The following is a 21,812-nucleotide window of genomic DNA, read 5'->3' as shown; positions in this document are numbered from 1 at the left end:
TTGCTTGTAATTTCAAATTTAGACATGTTTTAATGATTAGAAACTTTGGCCTTATGCCATTGAATTTTTTCAAACTTTTTCTTAAATCAATCTTATAAATAAACTTAACAATATTGACTTAAATTTCAAAAAGACAAAAAAGAATTAACAACCCCATTCAAAATTTTGGCCTTTTGTGCCTTTTCATCTAAACTTTTGTTAAAACCAATTCATCAACTCATTTGAAATTTTTACCACGAACTACGAAGTTTTGATCCCTCATTTTATGTTGGTACGTAGGCACAAGACTGAAGGTCTTGTCAAACACAAAAATATAATCAATGAATTATTTTCTCATCCTCACACTCTTTATTTCATCAAATATAATTTATACCCAAAACATATGCACACAATAAAAGGGCTCCCTAGGAGTACGTATGACACTCTGGGTGCTAACACCTTCCCTTTGTGTAACCAACCCCCTTACCTGTAATATCTGACATTTTATTAGTTTTGATTTGAAAACTTCTTATCTTTGGGTTTTGTTCGTACTTTTCCATTTTCCTTTGGAAACAATAAAAGCGTGGTGGCGACTCTGGTTTTATTGACAACAAGTTTATCCACAACTTGATGGTCATGAATTTACCGCTACATAAATTAAGTGGCGACTCTGCTGGGGAGTAGTCCTCAGTGGGTTTAGCCTACTTTTTTATGTGTGTGTGTGTGTGTGTGTGTGTATATATATATATATATATATATATATGTATGTATATTTGATGTTTGTATATTGTTTGTGTGATATAATTTGTTTATTGTGCTTGGTGATCTCTGTGTGATAAGATAAGTTCTAACCCGAACTTGAGTGCAATTAAGATAGGAGGATGGTATAGTCATGGTCAACTTGTGTGGAGTAGTCCTTAACAAGTTAGCTTGAGACCCATCTACTCAGTGGAGACCTCTTTGGAGTTACTGATGTCACACAAGTTATTTGTGGATAGGCATTACTTTCTCTGATTTGGGGTCCGAGAAGTTGAGGACCGTAGAACATTTAACCCAACTTGGCCTATTTAGGACGTAGTGCAGAGACTATTCAAGTGTAGACTTGATAACAGTTGTTACGCGATACTACACTCAGACGAGTTTCTCTTGAGAATATTATGGGTTGATGAGTCAGTCATCCTAACCTATAATATCTGATAGATGGAATCAAGACTTTGGGAACTTTTATAGAACATGATCTACAGGTTTTTATCCTTAGTACACTCGTTTGGGACGGTTCTTAACCTGACTCCATGCTCGTGACTCGCAACAAACCCTTTGATTCTTGGTTGATCCGATCAAGTCTCATCAATATCAATGAAACTTGGGTGTTGATAAGGTGAAAACCATAATCCACCAAAATGAATGATTAATCTTGATGATGACTTGATCCATTCCTTGACCTTTTTTTGTGATTGCCTTGTGTGTGATCCCTTGTTTAAGATTGTTGCATTCATGCATACATGCGCATCATAACATTCATCACAGAAAAATAAATTTCAAGGAAACTAAGGTCTTATTTGCAAATATTTTCAGACCATGGATTATGGACGAAGGAACACTACTAAGTACAGTTTCAGATGTCCTGATTTGAAAGAGTTAAGGAAGTTGTCATCCTTTTTATTAGATCCTTTGGACTTCAAGAAACATCATAGGAAACTCTTGTCTGTGTTATCTACTGATCTGGTTGAAGGACTTCTGAGTGTTTTGGTTCAGTTCTATGATCCTCTCTAGCGGTGCTTCACTTTTCCAGATTATCAGCTTGTGCCCATGTTGGAGGAGTATGCCCATCTCTTGGGTATACCCATATATGACAAGGTACCTTTCAGTAGTTTGGAGGAGGTCCCGAGATCTCAGGTTATAGCTGAAGCTCTTCATCTGAAGAAATATGAGATTGATCCCCATTTGGTGAAGAAATGAGGAATTCTTGGGTTGACTTATGAGTTTCTCATTGGTAGGGCTACTGTTTTTTCTCAGACCGGTAGCATGGATACTTTTGAAGCTGTTTTTGTTCTGCTCATCTATGGTATAGCCTTGTTCCCTAACATTTATGGTTTTATTGATGTTAACGCCATTAAAATCTTCTTGATTGGAAATCATGTTCCTACTCTATTGGGTGACATGTATTTCTATTTGCATGTGAGGAATCCTAAAGGTGGTGGGACTATTGTGTGATGTGGTTTATTTCGCACTTGCCTCAGACACCTGCTTTCCTGGAGAATAAGCAATGTCTACGGTGGTCTCAGAGACTTATGTCTCTCACTAATGATGATATTGTTTGGTATGGTTCTGCATTGGGTAGCTTGGACATTATTGATAGTTATGGAGAGTTCTCTAATATGCCTCTCATTGGTACACAAGGAAGAGTCAACTACAACCCAACATTGGCCCGTCGTCAACTTGGGTTCCCCTTGAGAGATAAACCTAATAACATATAGTTAGAAGGTCTATTTTATCAAGAGGGTAAAGATCCCCAACTTTTGAAGAAAATGGTGATACATGCTTGGCATAATATGCATAGGAAAGGAAGATCTGAGCTTGGGCCACACAACTGTGTAGCTTTAGAAGCTTACACCATTTGGGTAAAGAAGAGAGCTTTGGAGCTCAAGATGCTGTACACTCGTAAAAGACCTATGTTTTTGGTTGTGGATGAGCCATCAACTCTCCCTAACCAAGATGTAGAGGAGTTGGAAGACACACTTGCCAAGATGAAGCAAGAGAGATATTTGTGGGAAGAGCGGTTCCATGCTTTAAGCCGAAAGCATGGAGAGTTGCAGCTTAAGTCTAAGGACAAGGATGCACTTATTGAGATTCTTGAAGACCGAGCAGTGAAGAGGCAGAGAGAGCCAAAAAATTTAGTTGCCTCTAGTATGCCTCAACCTTCCGGTGCTTGGAAGAAGATTATTGATCAACTAGTTCTTGAGAAGGCTCAGATGAAGACATCCTTTGAGTTTGAGATTCAACGCATCCAAAGGAAGTATGCACCCATAGCCAGATCATCTGACGCAGTTGCTAGGGATCCTTAGGATGATAGTTTCCTTTTCTCTTGTATTTGTATTTTGGTTTCTGAAATTGTACTCAGTGTAATCCTTCCAATTTTATGAATAAAAAGAGATTTTATGGTCAACCAAACTGTTAATCGTTATTATTTAAATATATATATTTGCAAATGAGACTTCATATATTCCTTGAAATTAAAAACAATCAAAACATTGCATTACATGCATCATTTGCATGACAGGTTTCTTCCGCCAGATGTCTTATCAATTCTTCTTCTATGCATCAGCCAAGCTGACTCACCGCTATAATACTCGTGCTAATAAACCGAAGAGAATGGATCATCTAGAGCAAAAAAATAGAGAGCTGAAGGATGAGATCTCCATACTTACGATGCTAATGGAATCCGTGATTGTTGCTCAGAATCATCCGTCACCGTCTCCTGCAACTCCTCCTCCTCAGAGGACTGTCATTTTTGAGATTATTTCATCAACTGTTCCTATTGTTGCTTCCAGCCAATCCATTCCTGCTATGCCTGTTGGATTCCCTTGGGGAATGCCACCAAACTTCGTACCAGAGGGGTATGCGCCCATATTTGTTTCTCTGCTGGCATCCAACTCGGTCATGTCAGTGCCTCCTCCCATCGTTCATACTCTGCCTCGTGTTAATAAGACTATTTACCATTCTGAACCATCTGAAGGTCCAGATGTATATGAGAAGATGGATGAAATGAAGGATCAATTCCTCGAGTTGCCCAAAAATTGAAAACTCTAAGAGGGAAATACTTGTTTGGAAAGAGTGTTGCTGAACTCTGTTTGGTTCCCAACGTTAAAATTCCGGTGAAATTCAAGGTCCCAGACTTTGAAAAGTACAAAAGGAATACTTGTCCGCTGAGCCATCTTGTTATGTATGCCAGGAAAATGTCTACTCAAACTGATAATGATCAGCTATTGACCCACTATTTCTAAGACAATTTAATTGGAGCCGCCCTGAAATGGTATATGGGCCTGGACAGTGCAAGTGTCCATACTTTCAATGACTTGGGTGAGGCCTTTGTCAAGCAGTATAAGTACAACATTGATATAGAACCTGATAGAGACCAGTTGAGGTCGATGTCTCAGAAGGACAAAGAGACATTTGAAGAATATTCCTAAAGATGGAGAGAATTAGCTGCTCAGATAAGTCTGCCTCTTGAAGAGAAGGAGATGACTAAGCTTTTCCTGAAGATGTTGAGTTTGTTTTACTACGAACGCATGATTGCAAGTTCCCCCAATGATTTTACTGAAATGATAAACATGGGAATGAGGCTAGAAGAAGGAGTTTGTGAAGGACGTTTGACTAAAGAAGAGGCGTCAACTACCAAGAAGTATGGTGGAAGTTTCTCTAAGAGGAAGGAAGGAAAAACTAATTGAGTGTCATTGGGGAGGCAGAGGAGGCCTAATGTCAGGAAAAGTTCTCAACCTCGTCAACATCAACACCAAGTTTCTTCAGTAATTCCATTTTTTCTAACAATTCCAACAATAAATCAGTTCCAATTCAACAACAACAACATCAACAACAACCGCAACAAAGAACCAACAACAACAACAACAATCATCATCAACAAATTTTAAAAGGAAAATGGTCTCCTTTGACCCTATTCCTATGACTTATGCAGAGTTGTACCTGTCTTTGGTACTTAATAATCTTATTCAGCCAAGAAACCCTTCGCAAATTCTTAAGCCACTACCGTGGTGGTTCAAGCCTGATCTTCATTGTGCTTTTCACCAGGGAGCCCCTGGTCATGATAGAGAGAGCTGTTATCCATTGTAATATGAAGTTCAAAAGCTTGTGAAGAGTGGAATGTTGTCCTTTGAGGACAAAGTGCCTAATTTGAAAGCCAATTTGTTGCCTGCTCATGGGAACGCTCCTGTCAACATGGTGGACAACTGTCCAGGGAATTTTAGAGTTTTTGATGTGAGGCGCATCCGAAGGTCTCTAGTGGAAATGCATAGAACTTTGTATTTAATCAGTGAGTGTGAACATGATCATGATGGTTGTGTCATTTGCAATGTGAACCCCCATGGGTGTATGGTTTTCAAGAGGGATATCCAGAAGTTGATGGATGGGAATGTAATCCATATTCAATAGTCGAGGGATATGAGAGATGATGTGAACGTCATTGTGACAATATTCAAAACCCCTGAGCGGGTAGTCATTCAGTTTGATAGTAGCAACAACAATAATGTCAATAGATCGGTATCGCCGTTGGTAATACGGTTAGCGGGCCCTGTCCCTTATGCATCCGACAAAGCTGTGTCATACTAGTACAATACCATAATGATTAAAAATGGTCAAGAGGTTCCTTTACAAGTTTCAGATTCAGTGGTAAATATTACAGATATTGCGAAGGTGACCCGTAGTGGTCGTGTGTTCAGTCTCGTGTTTCTAAAGGTTGTAGAAGATGTTTCCGAAGGTAAGAAGGCAAAAATCCCTGTAGTGAACCCGGTTAGTGCTCCAATGTGTCAGTCTAGTGAATCCAGCAAATTGAAGACTAACGATGATGATGAGGTGCTACGATAATCAAAAGAAGTGAATTCAATGTTGTGGAGCAGCTGCTCCAGACACCGTCAAATATTTATGTGTTGTCATTGCTGATAAATTCTGAAGCGCGCAGAGAAGCATTGCAGAGAGTGTTGGAACATGCCTATGTTGAACACGACGTTACTGTGGATCAATTTGACCACATAGTTTCCAACATCACTTCTTGTAACAACTTGAGCTTCAATGACTAAGAACTTCCCGAGGAAGACAGGAATCACAACTTGGCGCTCCATATTTCGATGAATTGTAAGGAGGACGTTATGTCCAATGTTTTGGTTGACACAGGGTCATCGCTGAATGTGTTGCCGAAGTCAACTCTATCAAGACTCTCCTACCAAGGCGCCTTAATGAGGTACAGTGGCATGGTTATTAAAGCGTCTGACGGTTCTCATAAAACTATCATTGGAGAAGTGGACCTTCCAGTAAAGATAGGCCCGAGTGATTTCCGGATTACTTTCTAGGTAATGGATATCCACCCGACCTATAGCTGCTTGTTGGGAAGGCCATGGATTCATGAAGCTGGAGCTGTGACGTCTACTCTACACCAGAAGCTGAAATTTGTGAAGAACAACAAGCTTATCGTTGTTGGTGGGGAGAAGGCATTGTTGGTGAGCCATTTGTCATCTTTCACGTATGTTGATGTTGAGGAGGAAGTTGGAACACTGTTCTAAGCTTTGTCCATTGTTGATGAATTGAAAAAGGCTGGGGAACCCATGTCTTCTTTAAAGGATGCACAAAAGGCTATTCAGGATGGCAACATTGATAAGTGGGGGCATGTTGTGGAGGTCGCTAAGAACAAGAATAGAGCAGGACTCAGATTTCAACCAGGGCCATTCAACGCCAATGTCAAGGTTATGCAACCAATTTTCCACAGCGGAGGGTTCATTCATGAGAATGATCAACACTCAGGTGCAATTATTGAAGATAGTGGTGATGAAGACGAAGCTTACGCCATCTTTGTGACGCATGGCCATACTTGCAACAATTGGGTTGCTGTTGATGTTCCTACTGTCATTCACCGTTCTAAGTAATTTGTTTTATTATTTTTGAGAAAAATCCTTCTCCTATGCCTAAGGGAGAAATGAACATTGTTGGGCATTTTCCTTATTATCATCAATAAAATACAATTTTATTCATCCACATCTATGATGTTTTATTTTTACTTTTTGCTTTTTCTGAAAATGGTAATCACAAAAATAAATAATGAACTTTACATCCGCATAATATTTGTTTGCACTCCACTTCTCTAAAATCAAAATATCAAATCATTATGCAGGTTAATTCTCAAACCCATTGAATACAATGATCCTAATCCCTCTTCAAACTTTGATTTCCATGTGTTTGAAGCTGAGGAAGAGATTAATGATGAAGAAGTATCTGATGAGTTATCCTGTTTAATTGAGTACAAAGAAAAAGCCATTCAACCGTTTGAAGAACGTATTCAATTAGTCAACTTGGGTTCCGAGGATGATGTGAAGGAAGTCAAGATTGGGTCTCAATTGTGTCCCGAAGCTAGGAAGGGGTTGATTGATCTTCTTTGTAAATATTCATATGTGTTTTCTTGGTCCTATCAAGACATGTCTAGGTTGGATTATGAGATTGTGGAGCATATATTGCCTTTGAATCCAGAACGGTCGCCGGTCAAGCAGAAGTTGAGAAGAGCTTATTCTAATATGGCAGTGAAAATCAAGGAGGAAGTGCAGAAGCAGATTGATTCTGGTTTTCTTGTTACCTCCGAGTATCTGCAATGGGTGGCCAATATTATGCATGTTCCTAAGTGTTGTAACCCAAAGTTTACCCTCCCCTTTTCACTTTTCATCTAGCCTATGACTTGAGATTTTTCTACACTCACTTATGCTTCATTCATGTACATCATTCATTCATGATTAACACTTTCTAATAAGCATCATAGATTCAAGGTTTGTGGTTAATGAAAATCAGGGTTTTGGCTTGAAGATTATGGTATTGCTCATCATGTTGAGAGAAACCCTAATTTCCGGATTCTTTGGGACCTTGACTCTTAAAGTCTATATCAGGACATTCACCTGGGCATCCCAACCCAAATTCTTGACTTTGCTCCCATGGGATCTTATGTTTGACCTTCTGTGTAATTGCCTTGACTTCTGAACCCTAATTATAGGCCCTTGGTTTGAGATGTTGCTTGTGGAGCTTTGTGTTGTGTGGTAAACCCTAATCAGGGATAATTAGTGTTCAAGCGCCATGTATGATTGACTTTTGGACTTGGAATTCATTAAAACCCTAGCTAATTAATCTGAGAGGTTGGTAACTATATGGTTTTCTTTGAGGAGGGTTGGAAACCCTAATTGTGGTTCATGACATTGGTGTATTGCTTACTTCTGGGTTTGAGGCTTTTGGTTGATTACTTAGATTTCAATTTTGGCCATTAAACCCTAGTACTTGGCTTGTTTTGATTGGTTCCAAACATGATTTTATTCATATTCCACTGCATACTATCATCAGTCTCATTTGATAGTATGCAGTGATTCCATTGGAAACCTAGTCACATCATCCATTGATTCCATTGATCCTCATTAATTCAAATTTCATTGATTCATTTTAGCCAGGTCATGGAATGATCACTAGGTTTCACTATCATTCATTCATTTAGTACATTGGTTCTAATTAGTTCATGGATCCATTTTGAACATACAAATTTAATCATTGAAGCCCATAACATCGTCTTTTTGCATAAGTTGACTTTTGGTCAACTGTTGACTTTTTGGCCAATCAGTTGACCAAAGTCAACTTACCATTTCACATCCCTCAATCTCTAATAGTCTTATTCTTGTTGTCCATCACACACCTAAAACGCTAAGATCCAAAAACCTCAAGACAATGACCATTTTAAACTAAGTCATTTTCCAACCATGTTCGTTCCAATGTCCATTTTAATCTTGTTCCTTCTCACATTTTAATACAATTCCAATCACATAAACCATTTTTAATCTTATTCATTTTCACATTTTTGACCACTTTGAACCAACCATTGTAACCTTTTTTCAACATGCCATTTCAAAGTCCATGTTAATTTTGATATTGTCACACCACATTCAAATGTCAAACCAACCTTTAAACCAATTTCAATTACATCCATCATCCTTCAACGTCCAAACCAATATGATTTCCATTCAAAACAAAATCATACATTACAACCAATTACCATGATAAACATCCAATTCCATTAACCATTAAATATCCAACTTACAATCTCAAGCAAATTCCTTCATTACCATATTCAACCAACTTACAATACAAACATGCCATTGTATAATTACAATATGAATCATACATTACAAAACCATATAGCACAAGATCCATTACATTAATCTAATCACCTACGACCTAATGTCAAATTGTGTACATCGCCATTTCAAACCTCATCACCATAAAAGCAAAGTTCAAAGTCTTCTACATTTCCAATGGTCCGTAGAAGTTCCTATCCGCCTTGATCCATGCCAACATGTCCATGATAATAGCTCCATATGACATCCTGCCGTGATCCATTCCACAAACAGTCCAAGCAAAGTCATGGTAGCCAAACACATACAACCTGCATCATAAACAATTCCAAAACATCACATATCAATTCATGAAAAAAACCCATCATTCATAATTGCTAAGCATACTGACATCCTATAACGTTTTCACTTGCAAGAAATGCATCTTATTAACAACAATCCAAGCATTATAACATAGCTTACATAACATTCATCATCACTAATTTACCATGACAACGAATTCCCAAAGCAATGCATCAAACCTAATAACTAACAATCATATTAGAAACAACGAAACTCACCACAAGAAAAGAAATCCATATGCTAATTAACCTGCCTTGAAAATCAAACAAATTGACAGAGTTTCCATCAAACAAGAACGGTGCGTCACCATGTACGATCCTCCCAACGACGTTACGTACCAATCCTGCAGCATTCATGGGACATGATTAATTGCCAAAAATGAAAAGAATTAACTAAGAGCTTCGCAACCAAATGGCGACAGGAACACATATCACTGATATAACAATTCTAGTCTAGCAATATGCAAGTCATGAATAACAAGGTGCAAGTAAAGTTCATTGGATCCATGTACTTAATATGACGAACCCAATGCGGAAACGCATCCAAACAAGAAATTAACCTACTATAAACAAAGGCATCAGAACTCACAACATCATAACACACTTAGCTTCTCCAAAGGTCAGTACCGAAAGCGAAATCGCAGATAAAAGTTTCTCGAGTGAAGGTGGCAATAGAAATCGTCCAATTACCTCAGAGTTATTGTCGAGACGTGGGTTGGCCCCAGATTTTTGTCACTTATCTGCTTGATAGTACCCTCGAGGCAATCATAAACGACTTGGAGCGCTTCATTTCCCCCCATATTTACCACGTCTGGATGATGGAATAGCCTGCAAAAAGGGAACACTGATAGTGGGATGTTTTAAACTAGGCTATTGGAAACCAATTGAAAGCAAAAACACAAAGACCTCACCATTACAACATAGGTAATGTCTGTAACAATCTGTGATAGCTGCCTCGCAAATCCGAAGTGAGACCTGCTTTCACATGTTGTACCAGTCTAGAGTTCCTTGACCATCATGAAGTCATTTGCGAAAAACTCACTATGCATTTTTCTCTGCAGCACGCCAAGCTAGAGCTTCAATGTATATAACCCTGCAAAGAATTAATTGCAAAAACTCACTCATTAAATCACAAACGGAGGCGGACCATTCTAACTAACCTAAGGGTAACCCATTGGATCATTACTCAACCAATTGAGCTGGTAGTTACAACAAATTAACCACCCTAACAGATTTGTGATTTTTCTAACTAACTCGAGTTTGGGGTGAAGACGAATGGGAATTTCAAAATTGAATAACTAAAAAGGTTATAAATACTCACCAAGCCTCATTCACAAAGGATCGAATTTTTGGATTCTCAATCTCCTTTGCAATTTTCGCTGCCCCTTTCTCTTACCTTCACTTCAAAGCTCATTCTGGATTGTTTTTCAGAGCTCCCCATTGAAGCTACGAAACAATAAGAGCTAAACCTAATTTTCCGAGATAAGAAGAAGAAGAAGAACGCGAGGTCACAAAGGATTCATATCGGAAACGCCGTCATCCTTGGTCCACATCGTCATCTTCACTCTTCAACGACTTCCAGGACAGATCTTCATTCTGCAGGTAGGCTCGATCCACCTTTCTTTCTTAATCTTTTTCTCATAGGCGTGTGTAATCACCCGAAGTAGTGGAATCCCTAACACGAGAGGCTCTAATTCCCTTATATTCTCGCCTATTTCAGGCTTCAAGACCTAGGGTTTGGTATCGACTGAAGATTGGTAGCTAAGACCGGTTTGTTGGTGTGGAATTTCGAGAAGGGTGTCTATCATCAAGATTTGGTGGCCGCGATTCACTGTTTGTATTTTACCGACACGATGGCGTTTTCTATTAGTGGAGAATGAGAAGACGAGAGGGAAAGAATGATGTTTTTAAATATAAATAGTGAATGGTCCATCCCTAATATCTTCATGCGTGTTTAATATTTGGTGGCTAGTTAATGAGTTTTTAATCCCAAGACTTATTGGTAAACGATTAGTGTAAGACTCCAATTTTGACCCTAAGATCCCTCATGCAATTTCATCACATACATTAGCATTGGAATCATACTTTGGCATCCTCCTTACCCCTCTCTCATTGGGTTTTCTTTGGGAGAGATCACCAAGCACCATGTGATTGTATCATACTTGTATTTTATCATTTCACTAACCAAAATACCAAAAATGTGTCTTTGTATTTGCCTAACTCTTTTGTAGGTAAGGGATGATCCTCATTGATCTATCAAGTCTATATCAAGGGTTTGAGACCCTCGTGGCTAAGAGCACAACCAAAGATTGGTCCACAAGGTCTCAAAGCATCATATATGAGTCCCAATGATCTCTACATGTCATATTGATCAAGTATTCTTCAAGAGTTTGGATGTGATTTGCCTTGGAAACCCTGGTTTGACTAGGTATCTTGAGTAACTTCTCCAACAAGCTATCTCACCAATTGATCAAATTTATCAAGGGACACTTAAAAATTCATCATCTTGTGCATATATGATCTACCATGAGCCTAGAAAGTCAAGAGAATTGAAGATTAGCAAGTTGGTTGGTGGTGGTTGACCAAATGAATTCATCTGATCAAAACTGGGTCTCTCTAGACCCTATCTCCTACAATTTTCACCATATGAAAATGATTCCAAGAGAAAGGTTACTCTAAATGACATTCCAATAGCTTAATGTTGAATTCTAGAGCTAATTTTTCTTGGAAAGTCATTTTCTATGTTGAAACGTTATAGGTCATTTTGTCTAAACCCTAATTTGAAAGTCAACTTCCCAAGGCCATAACTTGCTCAACTTTTATGAGATGAAATATTTCTAAGTTGCACAATCAAATTCAAGATGTCTACTTCAACTTTTATGTTTAGAGTGAGAGCAAAATCAACATTTATGAGCATGTGATATGATGATACATTATAGGTCATTTTTGCCCTATACCATTGAACAAGTGATTTTCCTCAACTTCAAAAATGCATAAAGCTATCATTATAAATCCAAATGACATGAAATTGGTGACCATTTTGAAGGTCTTTGAAATAGATACAACTTTGATGAAGACAATGTTCTCATTTGAGATATATGGCTTGACACTTAGAAAATTTTTCAACATGTTGAACTTTCCAAACTTCCACCTCAAAATTCACCATGATCCAAGTTCCAAATGAAAAAGTGTCCAACATCAAAGTTGTTCCCCTTGATCTAAGCTTTCCAAAGAACCCAAGTTCGTGCATTTTGGATAAAGTTTGCTAGGGTTGCGCATGGCTTTAACAGAGCTACATGATTGGAAGAAATCAAATGCCAAAAATCACATTTCACATTACCTTGACATCCAAGCCTCATTTGAACTTCAGAACAGATGCAAGTGGATCAAATTCGATTGATTCATGGGCATGTACATGCCCATGAAAAGTTGTGCATGAAATGTCCAAATTTAGCAATTTTTGAAGTGTGCAAATATCAGTCCCAATTGCTATAAATACAGACCCTTGGAGCTCAATTCAAAGACACATTGCGGGTCAGCTTTGCCCCCCAATTGAAACCCTCACCATTCAAAGGAAAACCTGAGAATTTTCAACTTGAAAATTGAGTTTGAATCTCACTGTTTGGAGATTCAAAAACTCCAGGATCCAAAGCCTTGTACCATTGCCAAACCTCTCCTGCAAGCTTCTCAAGTGTGATCAGATCAAGGTTGAAGCAAGCAAGATCCATTTCTGCACAACATTGAAGGTAAATTTCAGAAAACTTCTTCTCTTCGATTCTTACTCAATTCTCATCATTTCTCTTGGATCTTTGGTTGTCTGAAGTCCTACCAATGTAGGCAAGAAGATTGAGTTGCTTTGAGGTCAAATCAAAGCAACTCAGTTGTCACACCTCAAAATTCAACTCCTCATATTTTTTTATATATTAGGAGTTAGTTGAAATTGAGGTCAGATTCGTGCTCTACGCTATTTTTTCTTTCAGATCATGTCCTCCTTTTTCATTTTCTTGATGGTGATGAGTGAACCAGTCTGGTGGACCTCGCCTGAGAAGGTGACCGGAGGTCCAATGCCGGTGGTGTGATGGACAGGTTCTGAGCCATTGATCTCTTTTAAAATGTTTTAATCTCATGCGTTGCTTCTGAATACCAAGCCTACGCCGCGTTGACTGTAGTGCATCATGGAACGCGCGTGCTGGTCCACTTGATCTGCCACCTCAATTAATGAGGAGATCAAGTGGCTCACATTTTTTTGATTTTTTTTTGTTTTATTTCATTTGATTTTCATTAATTCATATTAATTTTAATATTGATCCAAAAAATATGAGAGTTTCACCAAAAAAATTTAAATAAATTCCTCTTTCATATTCTGAATTAAAATTATTTTTTGGATCATTATTAATATTTTTCATGATTTAATTGATTTTGTGATTATTTTTAATTGTTTAAAAATACTTTTAAGTTTCCAAAAATTCTGAATTTTTTTCTCCAAGGTCGTTTGACCTTGTTTGACCTATGATAAATCTCATGGTCATTTCTTTGGTGTTTTGATGAGGTTTAGGAATTTGATAAACCATATTTGATTTAAATGCATTATTTTAGTATTTTTAATTTGAATAAATGCCAAATAATTGCGTTGACCTCTTGTGATGGTTTGTGTAAGTTTGACTTGTGTTGTTGGGCCTTGGTCAAAGTTGATTTGACTTTGCTAGGTTAATATCATTGGATTTAGGGGATTGATGGAGTGTACATTCCATCTCCCAAAATGAATGAATGATATCAATTTGGTAAAAGTCCTCCTTTGACTAATTTGAGTTATGATCCATTCCCCTCCCTCTTCATCTATTTCCCCTTCTTTATGCATCTATTTCATTTGGTCTATGATATCTCAAAGTTCTAAAACTAGTTGATTGAAAAATCAACATGAGTATGAATGAGATTAGGCCACCTCTTTTGCATATTTTGTGTGTGTGTGGTATGTTTCATGAGCATAGTCCATTATACCATGTCTCTAACATGCATTAACACCAAAATTTTATTGCCCGACCTCAAATAGTTGTGACTTCTACATAAGTCCAATTACGATTGCTTAACATAACGCTAAATTTTTGACACAAAAGGCATAACATTCTAGTTAGTGAGATTGTAAGTCTCCCCTCTTTCATGGTATTATGTGGAAACTTGGCCTTTTTTACTTCCTTTGGAAGATGTCTTGGCTCAAGGATCCATGCTTGTGATAAGTGGGTTGAGTGTTATCCAAAGAATGACTTAAATAAAAAAAAGCAAAAGCAATACTAACGTCTAATTCATTAACAACTAACATTTAATTTCAAGTGTTTTACTTTTAATGCACTTTATCTTTAAGCTCTATTCATTTGCCATTATCCATTCCATCCTAATTGTTTATGTTAATGTTATTTTCACTTTGTCCACTTGAACCATATTGTGTGATATATCTTGTTTGTGCATATCTTGTTTGTTTGTGTGGTCTTTGACCATTAATGTACATAATAAGAACAAAAAACCCTAAAAAACTATTGTGCGGACTGTTGGTTTAATCTTGGACAATTGGACTTAGAATCTAGGCAACATCCCTATGCAAAAAGGACTTTGCCAATGCCAACTATCATGTAACCAAGTGCTTGCAATTTGAAACTTCATCTGATACATCATTGAAGATCCATCTGAGTTCATCTGCAACATGATCATTGTGTAGCTGTTATTTTGAACCTGGAGCTTGTGGAATTCATTTGTTACATGGACAAATTTGAAAGGGGTCATGGAGTGGGTAAAGCTTGGATGGGGCTATCTTTATTTGATTCATTGCTCTTCAAGTTAATATTGTATGCATTGTTTGTTGCTTGATTCTAATATCCAAGGGAGTTTGGGGTTTCTATATGGCATTCTTGCCTATTGGATTGCTACCCATCAGTCAAATCTTTTCAACTCTTAACTTTTAATTTTATGCTTAGGATTAGTCTCTTCATCTCCTCTCCATCTCTTTAATTTCAAAATCTCTCCCTCCTTTTAAAAATTCTTCTTTGCTTGAACTTGTTATTTTCTAAACATAGACCATTTTTCAAACTAGAAACTTTGGCCTTATGCCATTGTATTTTCCAACTTCTTTTTCTTAATCAAACTTGTAAATAAACTCAACTATACTTAACTTAAAATTTTAAAAAGAAAAAAAGAACTAACTCATTCAAACTATTTTCTAGGCCTTTGTGCCTTTTAAACCTAATTTGTGTTAAAAACAATACATCCACTCTGAAATTTGTATCACGAACTACGGGGTTTTGATCCCTCATTTTTATGTTGGTACGTAGGCACAAGTCCGAAGGTCTTGTCAAACACAAAAATATAATTAATGAATTCTTTTCTCACCCCCCATTCTATTTGTTTATAAACATCATTTGTACAAAATACATATGCACACAAAAAAGGGCTCCCTAGGAGTTCCTAGGACACTTTGGGTGCTAACACCTTCCCTCTGTGTAACCAACCCCCTTACCTGTAATCTCTGGCATTTTATTAGTTTTTATTTGAAAACTTCTTACTTTTGGGTTTTGTTCATACTTTTTCCCTTTTCCCTTGGAAATAATAAAAGTGCGGTGGCGACTCTTGTTATTTTATGTCTTACTTATCCATAGCTTGATGATCATGAATTTACCGCTACAATTAGCATAATGACCATTAAATCCTAAATTAACTAGATTAATTGCACTTTTTCTCATTTCCAATGTGTGGCCTTTCGTTTGGCTTGGAGGAGGTAGTGGCCGTTGGAGCGTGGGCCAACACTTAGGCCCATCTTGCTTTTCTTCGTTAACAACATTTTTGGAGGAAATCGGGCCTATCTTTGGGCCTTTACTTCTTGGCGTGCAGGTTGTATGGAACCACTACTCGCACCCCCATCTTGTGGATCATGCGATGGAAGGTTCATGGGCCTAAGGCGCGTCTGCTGTCTACACCACCTTCTCTTAATTCTGCACCCCAGTATTGTTTAATCCTTTTTTCTTAGCTTTAGAAAAATTAGGATTAGGTTAGTTTAGCTTAACTAATCTTAGTGACTTGTTAAAATCTTAGGGAAACGAACCTTAGGTTTTAATTAGGGAACTAAATAATTAGAATATTTTTAGTATAGAACTTAATTGATTTTTGTAAGTCTTTAGCCTTATTTGATTATAATGGTTTTAGAACTTGTTGAATCCATTAGGTTTTGGTTAGAATTTTGATTAGGTTTAACTAGAATAGATTCTAGAGTAATAGAAATATTAGGAATATTTAGAATCCATTAAATTTTGAATAATAGAAATGTTAGAAATAAGAGATTTTAGAAATATTAGCCTTTAGTTCAATTAGGTTATAAAATGGATTAAGTCCAGTTAGATCCTTTAGAATTAGGTATGAGTAGGATTGTGATTTAGCGCTTTAATTGATTTTTTCTTTGTAAGAAATTTGATAACAATATTTTATGAATGACCATTTTACCCTTTAGGGGTTTATCTTACCATTTTGAATATATAAATGCATGATCCCTTAGGACTAGAATTTGACATTAGAAGTTTAATCAATGCTTAACAATGGAATGCTCCCTTAGGGTTGGTACATAGAATTTTAGTCAAAATTTTGATTAACCATGACATGATCCCTTAGGATAGTTCGATTAATTTCTAACCATTAGATTAAGTGTTAACCTAGTTTCTTAAATCAAATCAAACCCATGATTTAAATTGATCAAAAGCAATTTTGATTATTAAATCCTTTGAACTTGTATGATCCCACAGTCTAAATTGAGTGACCAAAAGGCCCTTGGTCACTTAAAAAGACTTTTCCTGTAAGCTGTGGAGCTCAAAGCCTAAAGTCAGATTCTCGATCAAGGATCCTCAATCATACCGAGCAATGGATAATACAAGCAATCGAAGGCGGTGAACTACAAGTGATTGTTAAATCAAAGTTAGAATAGTGTGGCATGAGCCTTAAGTAATAGAGAAAGAATGGGACTGGAGGATTCCTACCCCCATCCCGAGTATCTTTGGGTATGGGACAAATGACTCAGCGTTCATCGTATTCACCTATATTCATAGACTTTAGCATAATCCTTATCACACAATTGGTAAGTCTCACTCTCTTCATAAAGAAAAGTAAGGACTACGTCAACAACTTATCAATCATAATTCAAGTGTACGACACGAGCCTTAAGTAATAGAGAGGGAATGAGACTGGAGAATGCCTACCGCCATTCTGGATATCTTTGGGTATGGGATGAATGACCCAACACTCATCGTATTCGCCTCTATTCATAGACTCTAGTGAAATTCAAATCGAATGATTGTTAAGGTCTTTATTAACAAGAAACAACAAAGATTCTACTCTCTCCACTTGAAAGCTAGGATGAGAATTACATGCGATGAGCCTTAAGTAGTAAAGAAGTAATGAGACCGGAGCTTTCCTACACTCATTCTGGATATCTTTGGGTGCGAGACATTTGGCTCGTTGCTTATCGTATCCACCTTTACTCATAGAATTTAGTGTGATTCTTATCCAATAACCGTCAAGTCTCTTATCATTCCATCCTTCATTCTTTTCATTCCAATTCAATCATTCAATCATATTCTTTTGCCTCTAATCATCTTACTTTCAGCCCTAGTGGGCTGAACTACGAAAGCTCTGATTTCCTTATTACACTATACCCTATTTATTAATCAATCATTCTTCAGTCATCAATCAATACCATCTTTTTAAGATCAAATATCACTTTTCCTTGGTTTCCGTGTACATCCTTTTAGGACGCCTAATGAATAGTCCGCCTTGTGAACCAAGAGTCGTTTGGCTTGTATCTAAACATTTAATTCACTTTATTTATGGTTATGACAGGAGTGGGCATGCATAGTTTCCTCCACATCCTAGTCAATACCTCTTTCTCTCTTCGGTTCAAAGTTTATTCCTTCATAGATCTAAGATATTCTTCTTCTTTGATCTCGAACTCTTTGTTCCCTAACAAGTGATATATTTTTCCTTGCCCCCAACAATACTTTCTTGTGGGTCTCATGTCCATCCTTTTAGGACGTCTAATGAATAGTCCGTCTTGTGAACCAATAGTTGTTTGTGTTATGCAATCAAACACTTAATTCAATCTTTTTTTGGTCGTTCCAATACAGTGTTGTAGGCCCTCACTTGTTGGTTCATACCAGTTTTGCTCTTGGGTTTAAAGCCAGTTATATTTGTGAGTTCCCTTGATGCCATTCTGTTGGTGCAAGTTATACTTTTCATCATTTCATATCTCCCTCTCTTTTCTCGTAGTTCCGAACTACGATTGCTCTGACTTTCTCATTGCAAAATGAGAATACGTAGGCACGAGGATGCGAATCCTTGGCGAGCATACTTCTAATTACTCCTTCTTCAGCCTTAGGGAACCATCCATATCTTTCATGATTCATTACCTACCTTTGATCATAAACCGTTCACCCAGTGACACCTTATTCCTTTGACATCGAAATACACTTTATTTGGATACCCATATACATCCTTTTAGGATGCCTAATGAATAGTCTGCATTTGTACCTAGAGTTGTTTGGATTGTCCCTAGACATTTAATTCCTTCTTTTTGGCCAGTATGCTTGTTTCCCTCTATGGTACGAATCCCATTTCTCCTATGGATTTCATTATATCTGACTTTTGGTTTCAAATCACACTTCTTCAGTCACTTGTTACCAAATCCTTCTATTCTGTGACTTTGGTCACTTCCCTCCATTCATCTCCATGATGCATTCATACTCTATCTTTATTCACTTCATGTGATATACCTTATTCTATGATCCAAATAAACTATCTATTTATGCCCCGTCTTGTACCTCTTTGTGAACCAAGAGTTGTTTGCACCATGTAATCAAACACTTAATTCACTTTTTTTCCCATTTATTCTAATACAGTGTTGTAGGCCCTCACTTGTTGGTTTATACCAGTTTTACTCTTGGGTTCACATTTTCACCCCTTATTGGAGTTCAAAACACTCAGTTCTTTGGTTCAGACCATATTTTGATCATACTTCTTTTCATCTCCCACATCTAGTTCTTTGAACTACAGAGCTTTGAATTCCTCATTGCACTATAAGGATACGTATGCATGATGGCCCTAATCCTCATCGAGCACTCTATCTATTCCTTTCTTTTTCCCCATTCTTTTGCGAGTAATATTTAGATATCACACCTATTCGAGCAAGAACAATCAAAATGGTTCGCATGGAGTACCATGGATGTTAGGGGTGCTAATACCTTCCCCTTGCATAACCGACTTCCTTACCCATCATATCTCTTTCCCCCGGGTTTTATCGATGTTTTCCCTTTCCTTCAGGAATAAATAAAGTTCGATGGCGACTCTGTTGTATGTTAGAGCGTGCGATACGTTCAGGTATATTTCCGCTAGCTTTAGCTGGCGACTCTGTTGGGGAGACTTTGCTACTTGGAGTACTTCCTAGTCGCTAAAAGGAGTCGAGCCTAATTTAGGTTGGTTTCGCTTTTTATAGGTGTTTACCTTTATGCACTTACTCGCTTCATTTATCGCATTTCTTATTTCTTTATATTATGGATATTATCTGTTATATTCCCTGTTGGGTTGGGATAGACTACATGAGAGGAAAGCTCTATAACCAAGCTTAGTATACACATAGGATAGACTCGTGGATAGTCGTGTACACCCATATTTTACGCATTGATTTGTCACGAGAACCACACCCAGACTAGATTCACTTGGAAGTACTTTTGTCCTATGAGTATTCACTACGACAGGGTATTTCCATTTCGAGTCGATGACTCTGGGAGACCTTCTAGGGACCACCTTGGAGCATAGTCTACACCTGTGAGGGGGATATGGGTTTTTATTGCAGGAAGCCATAGACTCTACCTACCTTGATACTCATGTTGCATTAAACTTTTGAGCCTACAACAAATGAAATATATAAATTATTCATAATGTATCATAGTTTTGAATCTGCTTGACTTATATCATCCCATCATTACATTATCATTCATCATGACAAAAAATTTGCATATGCATTTCTTTTCCAGGAATCCAAGAGTCCAGTTTGTTGGCTAAGCATCCGAGACAAAACATGAATTTTGAGAGGAGAGGCACTCACAGTTACAAGTTCGTGGAACCTCAGCTGACTGTTTTGAGAGGATTGGGGGCACATCTTGTTCTTGGAAACAAAGATGACTTCAAGACGTCTTATGGCAACCTTTTGGGAATACTGAACACCGAAGTCAATACCACTGATGTGCACACTCTAGTGCAATTCTACGATCCTCCGTTGAGATGCTTTACATTCAAGGATTACCAGTTGGCACCCACATTGGAAGAGTATTAGGATCAAGAACCAAGTGCCTTATGTTTGCACTAAGGAAGTCCCCAAATACCAAGTCCTTGCTGAAGCCCTCCGCATAGGGAAGAAGGAAATTGAGCTGAACATGAAACCTAAAGGTGGAATTCATGGATTCACCTCAAAGTTTCTAGTAGATAAAGCCATTGCCTTCACCGAAGCTGGGAGTTGGACGACCTTCAACGCCATTCTAGCTCTACTAATATATGGGATCATATTGTTTTCGAACATGGAAGAATTCGTGGATCTGGCTGCTATTGACATCTTTCTAACTCAGAACCATGTTCCCACTCTCCTTGCTGATACTTACCACTCCATCCATGTGAGGACCCAAAAGAAGAAAGGAATCATCGTCTGATGTACTCCTTTTCTGTATAGATGGTTTATTTCGCATCTACCCAACAAAGGCCCTTTCATTGAAAACAAAGATAATTTGAAGTGGTCTCAGCGGATCATGTCCTTGAATGCCGAAGACATCTCTTGGTATTCTCGAATCTACGACAATGTCAAACTCATCCTCAACTGTGGTGATTTTCCTAATGTACCTCTTCTTGGTACGAAAGGGGGAATCAATTACAATCCGAGGTTGGCATTATGACAGTTGGGATACCCCATGGTAGATAAGCCTGATCTAAAAAGTGTAAAAGGTTTCGTCTTGATTGAAGGGGTTGAAGATACAGAATTAGCCAAGAAGATCGTCAAGGCTTGGGGAGCAATTTGTCCTCAAGGAAGAGCAGAAATGGGTAAGAAGAATTGCATTGCCAAGGAAGCTTACACCAAATGTAAAAGATAGGGTTAATGAGATTTTGCTGCCATTTCCGTCTGAACCATCCATGAGCATTAAGCCTCCTGAACCAGCATTCCATCAAACTCTTCTGAGGTCGATGAACTGAAAAGAGTTATCAAGGCCCTAGAGAATGAGAACGCCGATCTCAATTCTAGACTTGGCAAAATCTCCTTGGAGAAAGAAACTTTGAAGTTCAACTTGAACCAGAAAAGAGACAGGGTACGTCAAGCAGATGACGAAGTGAAAACTGAGGTATTCAAAAGAATAAAGGTAGGTGATACACTCAAGGGAACTTATGCTAGTTTTATAATAAAGAAGAAACAATTAGCCGAGACTTAATACCAGGCTTGTAAAGCAGAGCTTAATTACATAGAATAGATCAAGAAGCTCCGATACCAGCTGGAAGCTTGCAAGAAAGGGCTAAAGGATGAGCAAAGCCGCACCAAGCAGTTAGAGGT

General features: G+C 37.8%; 1 long non-coding RNA gene across 2 annotated transcripts; it reads right to left on the bottom strand.

The window, feature by feature from the left end:
* Positions 1–8,697: 8,697 nt before the first annotated feature.
* LOC127103263 (uncharacterized) lies at positions 8,698–11,072 on the bottom strand. 2 transcript variants are annotated; one of them, XR_007794764.1, is made up of 5 exons: positions 10,521–11,072; positions 10,111–10,292; positions 9,890–10,027; positions 9,419–9,543; positions 8,698–9,169 (listed from the first exon to the last, which is right to left on the bottom strand). It is a non-coding gene; the product is annotated as an uncharacterized LOC127103263 (long non-coding RNA). The 2 variants fall into 2 exon arrangements; XR_007794763.1 differs by having other exon boundaries at positions 9,890–10,292.
* Between the last annotated feature and the right edge of the window lie 10,740 nt (positions 11,073–21,812).

The sequence above is a fragment of the Lathyrus oleraceus genome, chromosome 7 (genome assembly GCF_024323335.1).
Source record: "Lathyrus oleraceus cultivar Zhongwan6 chromosome 7, CAAS_Psat_ZW6_1.0, whole genome shotgun sequence".
Taxonomy (NCBI): domain Eukaryota; kingdom Viridiplantae; phylum Streptophyta; class Magnoliopsida; order Fabales; family Fabaceae; genus Lathyrus; species Lathyrus oleraceus.
Note: the sequence above shows the minus strand (reverse complement) of the source record. Positions and strands in the feature narration are given on the sequence as shown.